This window comes from Leptodactylus fuscus, chromosome 11, assembly GCF_031893055.1.
Source record: "Leptodactylus fuscus isolate aLepFus1 chromosome 11, aLepFus1.hap2, whole genome shotgun sequence".
Classification (NCBI taxonomy): domain Eukaryota; kingdom Metazoa; phylum Chordata; class Amphibia; order Anura; family Leptodactylidae; genus Leptodactylus; species Leptodactylus fuscus.
The window spans coordinates 10,197,148-10,205,297 of NC_134275.1; positions in this window are offsets into that span (position 1 = coordinate 10,197,148).

Genomic DNA, 8,150 nt, shown 5'->3' on the forward strand with positions numbered 1-8,150 from the left:
TAAAAATGAATCAGAAAGTGAACTAGAGAGCGAGAGCGACACCCGCAGGCCACACTGGGTATGACACGTCAGAGTAGATCTGTGACTGAGGGTCTCCTAGGAGTGAGTATATGGTGTATCTGTAGTGCGTCACCTGCAGGACACACTGGATATGACCCATCCAAATCTTCTAGGGGGGGATCTTGTGACTGAGGGCAGGGGCAGAAGTACCAATGTAGCAGCCATAGTGACAGATACTGGAACGCCGATCTCCTGGGGGACCCAGTGGATTACTCCAGCAGGTAACAGGCCCTATTTACTTAACCATCCCTACTCATGCTCATGGCGCCTCCTCTCTCCCTTCAGCCCTCCAGGGGGCCCCGTACATCCCACCCACCCACGTGGCGCACAGGCCCTACTAGAGGCTGAAGTGAGAGGCGGAGGCCGAACGTAACTGTGTTACTCTGGTCTTCCAGCCTCTGTAATGATGTCACAGACCACGGAGGCCTGTAATGGGATGACACTGACATCAGGGCAGAAGCCCAGGAGAGGTAGCACAGCTAGCTATGTTTGGTCACCCCCCCCCCCTCCTCGGCCACTAATCACACCCCAGAGTATAATAATAGTTTGTAGGTGAACCCCCAAAATTTAGGGGTCAGCCAAACCGCAAATTTTTGCAAAATTCAGAACAAACAACTTGTGGCTACTATGGGGCATAATACTGTGTGCAGGAGCCACTATGAGGGATAATACTGTGTGCAGAGGCCACTATGGGACATAATACTGTATGCAGGGACCACTATGGGACATAATACTGTGTGTAGGGGCCACTATGGGACATAATACTGTGTGCAGGGGCCACTATGGGGGATAATACTGTGCAGGGGCCACTATGGGACATAATACTGTGTGCAGGGGCCACTATGGGGATAATACTGTGTGCAGGGGCCACTATGGGACATAATACTGTGTGCTGGGGCCACTATGAGGAATAATACTGTGTGCAGAGGCCACTATGGGACATAATACTGTGTGCTGGGGCCACTATGGGGGATAATACTGTGTGCAGGGGCCACTATGAGGAATAATACTGTGTGCAGAGGCCACTATGGGACATAATACTGTGTGCAGGAGCCACTATGGGACATAATACTTTGTGCAGGGGCCACTATGGGGGATAATACTGTGTGCAGGGGCCACTATGGGACATAATACTGTGTGTGCAGGGGACACTATGGGGCATAATACTGTGTGCAGGGGCCACTATGGGGCATAATACTGTGTGCAGGGGACACTATGGGGCATAATACTGTGTGCAGGGGCCACTATGGGGGATAATACTTTGTGCAGGGGCCACTATGGGGGATAATACTGTGTGCAGGGGCCACTATGGGACATAATACTGTGTACAGGGGCCACTATGAGGAATAATACTGTGTGCAGAGGCCACTATGGGACATAATACTGTGTGCAGGAGCCACTATGGGACATAATACTTTGTGCAGGGGCCACTATGGGGGATAATACTGTGTGCAGGGGCCACTATGGGACATAATACTGTGTGCAGGGGCCACTATGGGGTATAATACTGTGTGCAGGGGCCACTATGGGACATAATACTGTGTGCAGGAGCCACTATGGGACATAATACTGTGTGCAGGGGCCACTATGGGACATAATACTGTGTGCAGGGGCCACTATGGGACATAATACTGTGTGCAGGGGCCACTATGGGACATAATACTTTGTGCAGGGGCCACTATGGGACATAATACTTTGTGCAGGGGCCACTATGGGACATAATACTTTGTGCAGGGGCCACTATGGGACATAATACTGTGTGCAGGGGCCACTATGGGACATAATACTGTGTGCAGGGGCCAGTATGGGACATAATACTGTGTGCAGGGGCCACTTTGGGGGATAATACTGTGTGCAGGGGCCAGTATGGGACATAATACTGTGTGCAGGGGCCACTATGGGACATACCGTATATACTCGAGTATAAGCCGAATTTTTCAGCCCAGTTTTTGGGCTGAAAAAGCCCCCCTCGGCTTATACTCGAGTCAGCAAAAAAAAGAAATTTTTTTTTTTTTTTTTTTTTAGGAGGGGGGTCTATGACCTGCCACAATATCAATGTATAGAATCTCCCATAAAACAGTGCAAAAAAAAAAAAGAAGATTTAAAAAAAATAAGAGTTCTAAATCACTCTCACTTTCCTTAGAATACATACAAAAGTAGAAAATGACTGTGACACACATACACATTAGGTATCCTGTGTCTGACAGTGCCCGGTCTACTGAATATAAGGTATCTGCAGTGCTCCTGTTCCGTCGGGAAGGGGTTAATTGGAGCACTGCAGATCCCCTATATTCAGTCAGACTGAATTCCAAGTAGGGGAAGAAAAAACAGTCCTCAAGCTCAGGGAAGGGGCAGACACAACCAAAACACCCCCTCCCCTTTCACAGCATCTACTGCACCCAAAAACTACGACCATTTTAATTTTTGAAATTTTCCAGCAGCTGCTGCATTTCCCCCCCTCGGCTTATACTCCAGTCAATAAGTTTTCCCAGTTTTCTGTGGTAAAATTAGGGGGGTCGGCTTATATTCGGGTCAGCTTATACTCGAGTATATACGGTAATACTGTGTGCAGGGACCACTATGGGGCATAATACTGTGTGCAGGGGCCACTATGCGACATAATGCTGTGTACAGGGGCCACTATGGGGCATAATACTACGCGGGGGCCAGGAGTGATGCTGTGCCCAGTGGGTGAGGGGAGCCCCTTAGCAAAGGCTTTATTTGGCTTCATGCCCACTGGGTTCCACGTCAGCCGTTTGCTTTGGGGCTCAGTCTTTGCTAGTTACGCCCCGGGGGGATTACATGGAGTATCTGTGTCTAGAACATTCCGGGTCGGCATCTAGTTGTCATCGTGTTATTGGGGGGACTGGTGGTCCCGATGGGCAGTTTTTTTGGAATCATCCACTGACCGTGATAATTACCCCCAAGTCATAATAATGGAGGGCAGTGACCCCCCCCCCCCCCCCCCCCCATAGCTGGCAGAGGGAGTCCATTATACAGGATGGTGCACCCCATAATAACAAACCCCAAAAGGGTTTCACAAGAGGGGGTGCAGAGGGGGCCCGCGCTATAGACAATGCATTACCATTGGGGGCCGGTATAGACTTTGTATTGGGGATCAGGAGCTTCATGTTTGTCTCACCCCCCGCCCCCAGCCCAAAATAAATCATTAAAAGTTCTCAGTAATAATCCTCCTAATAGTAAATGGTCAGGCCCTCATCATGTTGTTTTGTGCACCCCCCAAATTCACCCCTCCCGCTCCCCTTATCTGCAGAACCCACAGAGATGTAATAACAACCCCCGCAGTACTGTAAACTGACACAAGATGGCGCTGCTGCTCCACTCATCTGGAAGGACAGAAATGTGACCGCAGGCGTCCATTACATGGGGGGGGGGGCCCACAAGTAACATGGGGGGCCGAGACCGGGGCGAGAAGAGAAAAAACTACCACAATCTGGTCATCACATTATCAATAACTCATCGCCCAACCAGGGGCAAAATGTGCCGCAAATTTAGCTCCACCCACTTCTAAATGGACTCCACCCATTCCCAGTCATTTCTCTTTGCGCTCCCCAAAAAGTAGTTACCCTAATATTATATGCACCCACATTATAATGTTCTCCTCAAAGTATAAAGTCTCTCACGGTGCCCCCAGTATATTATCCCCCCTCCATCTGCCCCCAGTATATTGTCCCCCCTCCATCTGCCCCCAGTATATTGTCCCCCCTCTATCTGCCCCCAGTATATTGTCCCCCCTCCATCTGCCCCCAGTATATTGTCCCCCCTCTATCTGCCCCCAGTATATTGTCCCCCCTCCATCTGCCCCCAGTTTAATATCGGTTTTGGGCTGCAAAAGTTTACCATAAAACCCCACTCCTTACCTCCTCGCTCCCCTGCTGCGCAATCACTTGTCTCGAGAGCTGTGGGCACAATGTCAGTGATGTCATCATATCTACAGCCCCTGGGGCCGCAGCACGTGGGGGGTGCAGGGGTGAGGGGGGGCAGTCTCAGGATGGCTCCTACTTCACTACTGTATTCAACTCATCTGCGTCCTCTCTACACAAAGATGAGCTTAATCCAGGACTCCCCCCCCGACCGGAGGTCTAATAATAATCTATACACTATCAGTATGACACTGGGGGTACAGGATAATGACAGGCCCCTCTTTCCTCTATCTATATACTCTGCGTCTCCCCTCTCTCTGTATATACTCTGGGTCTCCTCTCTCTCTGTATATACTCTGGCCCCCCCTCTCTCTGTATATACTCTGCGTCTCCCCTCTCTCTGTATATACTCTGGGCTCTCCTCTCTCTGTATATACTCTGGGTCTCCCCTCTCTCTGTATATACTCTGGCTCTCCCCTCTCTCTGTATATACTCTGGGTCTCCCCTCTCTCTGTATATACTCTGGGCTCTCCTCTCTCTGTATATACTCTGGGTCTCCCCTCTCTCTGTATATACTCTGGCTCTCCCCTCTCTCTGTATATACTCTGGCTCTCCCTCTCTCTGTATATACTCTGGGTCTCCCCTCTCTGTATATACTCTGGGCTCTCCTCTCTCTGTATATACTCTGCGTCTCCCCTCTCTCTGTATATACTCTGGGTCTCCCCTCTCTCTGTATATACTCTGGGCTCTCCTCTCTCTGTATATACTCTGGGTCTCCTCTCTCTCTGTATATACTCTGGCCCCCCCTCTCTCTGTATATACTCTGCGTCTCCCTCTCTCTGTATATACTCTGGCTCTCCTCTCTCTCTGTATATACTCTGCGTCTCCCCTCTCTCTGTATATACTCTGGGCTCTCCTCTCTCTGTATATACTCTGGGTCTCCCCTCTCTCTGTATATACTCTGGCTCTCCCCTCTCTCTGTATATACTCTGGGTCTCCCCTCTCTCTGTATATACTCTGGCTCTCCTCTCTCTGTATATACTCTGGGTCTCCCCTCTCTCTGTATATACTCTGGCTCTCCCCTCTCTCTGTATATACTCTGGGTCTCCCCTCTCTCTGTATATACTCTGGGCTCTCCTCTCTCTGTATATACTCTGGGTCTCTCCTCTCTCTGTATATACTCTGGCTCTCCCCTCTCTCTGTATATACTCTGGGTCTCCCCTCTCTCTGTATATACTCTGGGCTCTCCTCTCTCTGTATATACTCTGGGTCTCCCCTCTCTCTGTATATACTCTGGCTCTCCCCTCTCTCTGTATATACTCTGGGTCTCCCCTCTCTCTGTATATACTCTGGCTCTCCCCTCTCTCTGTATATACTCTGGGTCTCCCCTCTCTCTGTATATACTCTGGGTCTCCCCTCTCTCTGTATATACTCTGGCTCTCCCCTCTCCCTGTATATACTCTGGCTCTCCCCTCTCCCTGTATATACTCTGCGTCTCCCCTCTCTCTGTATATACTCTGCGTCTCCCCTCTCTCTGTATATACTCTGGGTCTCCCCTCTCTGTATATACTCTGGGTCTCCCTTCTCTCTGTATATACTCTGGGCCCGCCCTCTCTTTGTATATACTCTGGGTCTACCCTCTCTCTGTATACACTCTGGGTCTCCCTTCTCTCTGTATATACTCTGGGCCCCCCTCTCTGTATATACTCTGGCTCTCCCCTCTCTCTGTATATACTCTGGTCTCCCCTCTCTCTGTATATACTCTGGGTCTCCCCTCTCTCTGTATATACTCTGGGTCTCCCCTCTCTCTCTGTATATACTCTGGGCTCTCCTCTCTCTGTATATACTCTGGGTCTCCCCTCTCTCTGTATATACTCTGGCTCTCCCCTCTCTCTGTATATACTCTGGGCCCCCCTCTCTCTGTATACACTCTGGGTCTCCCCTCTCTCTGTATATACTCTGGGTCTCCCCTCTCTCTGTATATACTCTGGGTCTCTCCTCTCTCTGTATATACTCTGGGTCTCCCCTCTCTCTGTATATACTCTGGGTCTCCCCTCTCTCTGTATATACTCTGGGTCTCCCCTCTCTCTGTATATACTCTGGGTCTCCCCTCTCTCTGTATATACTCTGGGTCTCCCCTCTCTCTGTATATACTCTGGGTCTCTCCTCTCTCTGTATATACTCTGGGTCTCCCCTCTCTCTGTATATACTCTGGATCTCCCCCTCTCTCTGTATATACTCTGTTTCTCCCCTCTCTCTGTATATACTCTGGGTCTCCCCTCTCTCTGTATATACTCTGGGTCTCCCCTCTCTCTGTATATACTCTGGGTCTCCCCTCTCTCTGTATATACTCTGGGTCTCCCCTCTCTCTGTATATACTCTGGGCTCTCCTCTCTCTGTATATACTCTGGGTCTCCCCTCTCTCTGTATATACTCTGGTCTCCCCTCTCTCTGTATATACTCTGGGTCTCCCCTCTCTCTGTATATACTCTGGGTCTCCCCTCTCTCTGTATACACTCTGGCTCTCCCCTCTCTCTGTATACACTCTGGCTCTCCTCTCTCTCTGTATATACTCTGGCCCCCCCTCTCTCTGTATACACTCTGGCTCTCCGCTCTCTCTGTATATACTCCCCCCCCCTCCTCTCTCTGTATATACTCTGGGCTCTCCTCTCTCTGTATATACTCTGGGTTTCCCCTATCTCTGTATATACTCTGGGCTCTCCTCTCTCTGTATATACTCTGGGTCTCCCCTCTCTCTGTATATACTCTGGCTCTCCCCTCTCTCTGTATATACTCTGGGTCTCCCCTCTCTCTGTATATACTCTGGGCTCTCCTCTCTCTGTATATACTCTGGGTCTCCTCTCTCTCTGTATATACTCTGCCCCCCCTCTCTCTGTATATACTCTGCGTCTCCCCTCTCTCTGTATATACTCTGGCTCTCCTCTCTCTCTGTATATACTCTGCGTCTCCCCTCTCTCTGTATATACTCTGGGCTCTCCTCTCTCTGTATATACTCTGGGTCTCCCCTCTCTCTGTATATACTCTGGCTCTCCCCTCTCTCTGTATATACTCTGGGTCTCCCCTCTCTCTGTATATACTCTGGGCTCTCCTCTCTCTGTATATACTCTGGGTCTCCCCTCTCTCTGTATATACTCTGGCTCTCCCCTCTCTCTGTATATACTCTGGGTCTCCCCTCTCTCTGTATATACTCTGGCTCTCCTCTCTCTGTATATACTCTGGGTCTCTCCTCTCTCTGTATATACTCTGGCTCTCCCTCTCTCTGTATATACTCTGGGTCTCCCCTCTCTCTGTATATACTCTGGGCTCTCCTCTCTCTGTATATACTCTGGGTCTCCCCTCTCTCTGTATATACTCTGGCTCTCCCCTCTCTCTGTATATACTCTGGGTCTCCCCTCTCTCTGTATATACTCTGGCTCTCCCTCCCTCTGTATATACTCTGGCTCTCCCCTCTCTCTGTATATACTCTGGGTCTCCCTCTCTCTGTATATACTCTGGGTCTCCCCTCTCTCTGTATATACTCTGGCTCTCCCCTCTCCCTGTATATACTCTGGCTCTCCCCTCTCCCTGTATATACTCTGCGTCTTCCCTCTCTCTGTATATACTCTGGCTCTCCCCTCTCCCTGTATATACTCTGCGTCTTCCCTCTCTCTGTATATACTCTGCGTCTCCCCTCTCTCTGTATATACTCTGGGTCTCCCCTCTCTGTATATACTCTGGGTCTCCCTTCTCTCTGTATATACTCTGGGCCCGCCCTCTCTTTGTATATACTCTGGGTCTCCCCTCTCTCTGTATACACTCTGGGTCTCCCCTCTCTCTGTATATACTCTGGGCCCCCCTCTCTGTATATACTCTGGCTCTCCCCTCTCTCTGTATATACTCTGGGTCTCCCCTCTCTCTGTATATACTCTGGGTCTCCCCTCTCTCTGTATATACTCTGGGTCTCCCTCTCTCTCTGTATATACTCTGGGCTCTCCTCTCTCTGTATATACTCTGGCTCTCCCCTCTCTCTGTATATACTCTGGCTCTCCCCTCTCTCTGTATATACTCTGGGCCCCCCTCTCTCTGTATACACTCTGGGTCTCCCTCTCTCTGTATATACTCTGGGTCTCCCCTCTCTCTGTATATACTCTGGGTCTCTCCTCTCTCTGTATATACTCTGGGTCTCCCCTCTCTCTGTATATACTA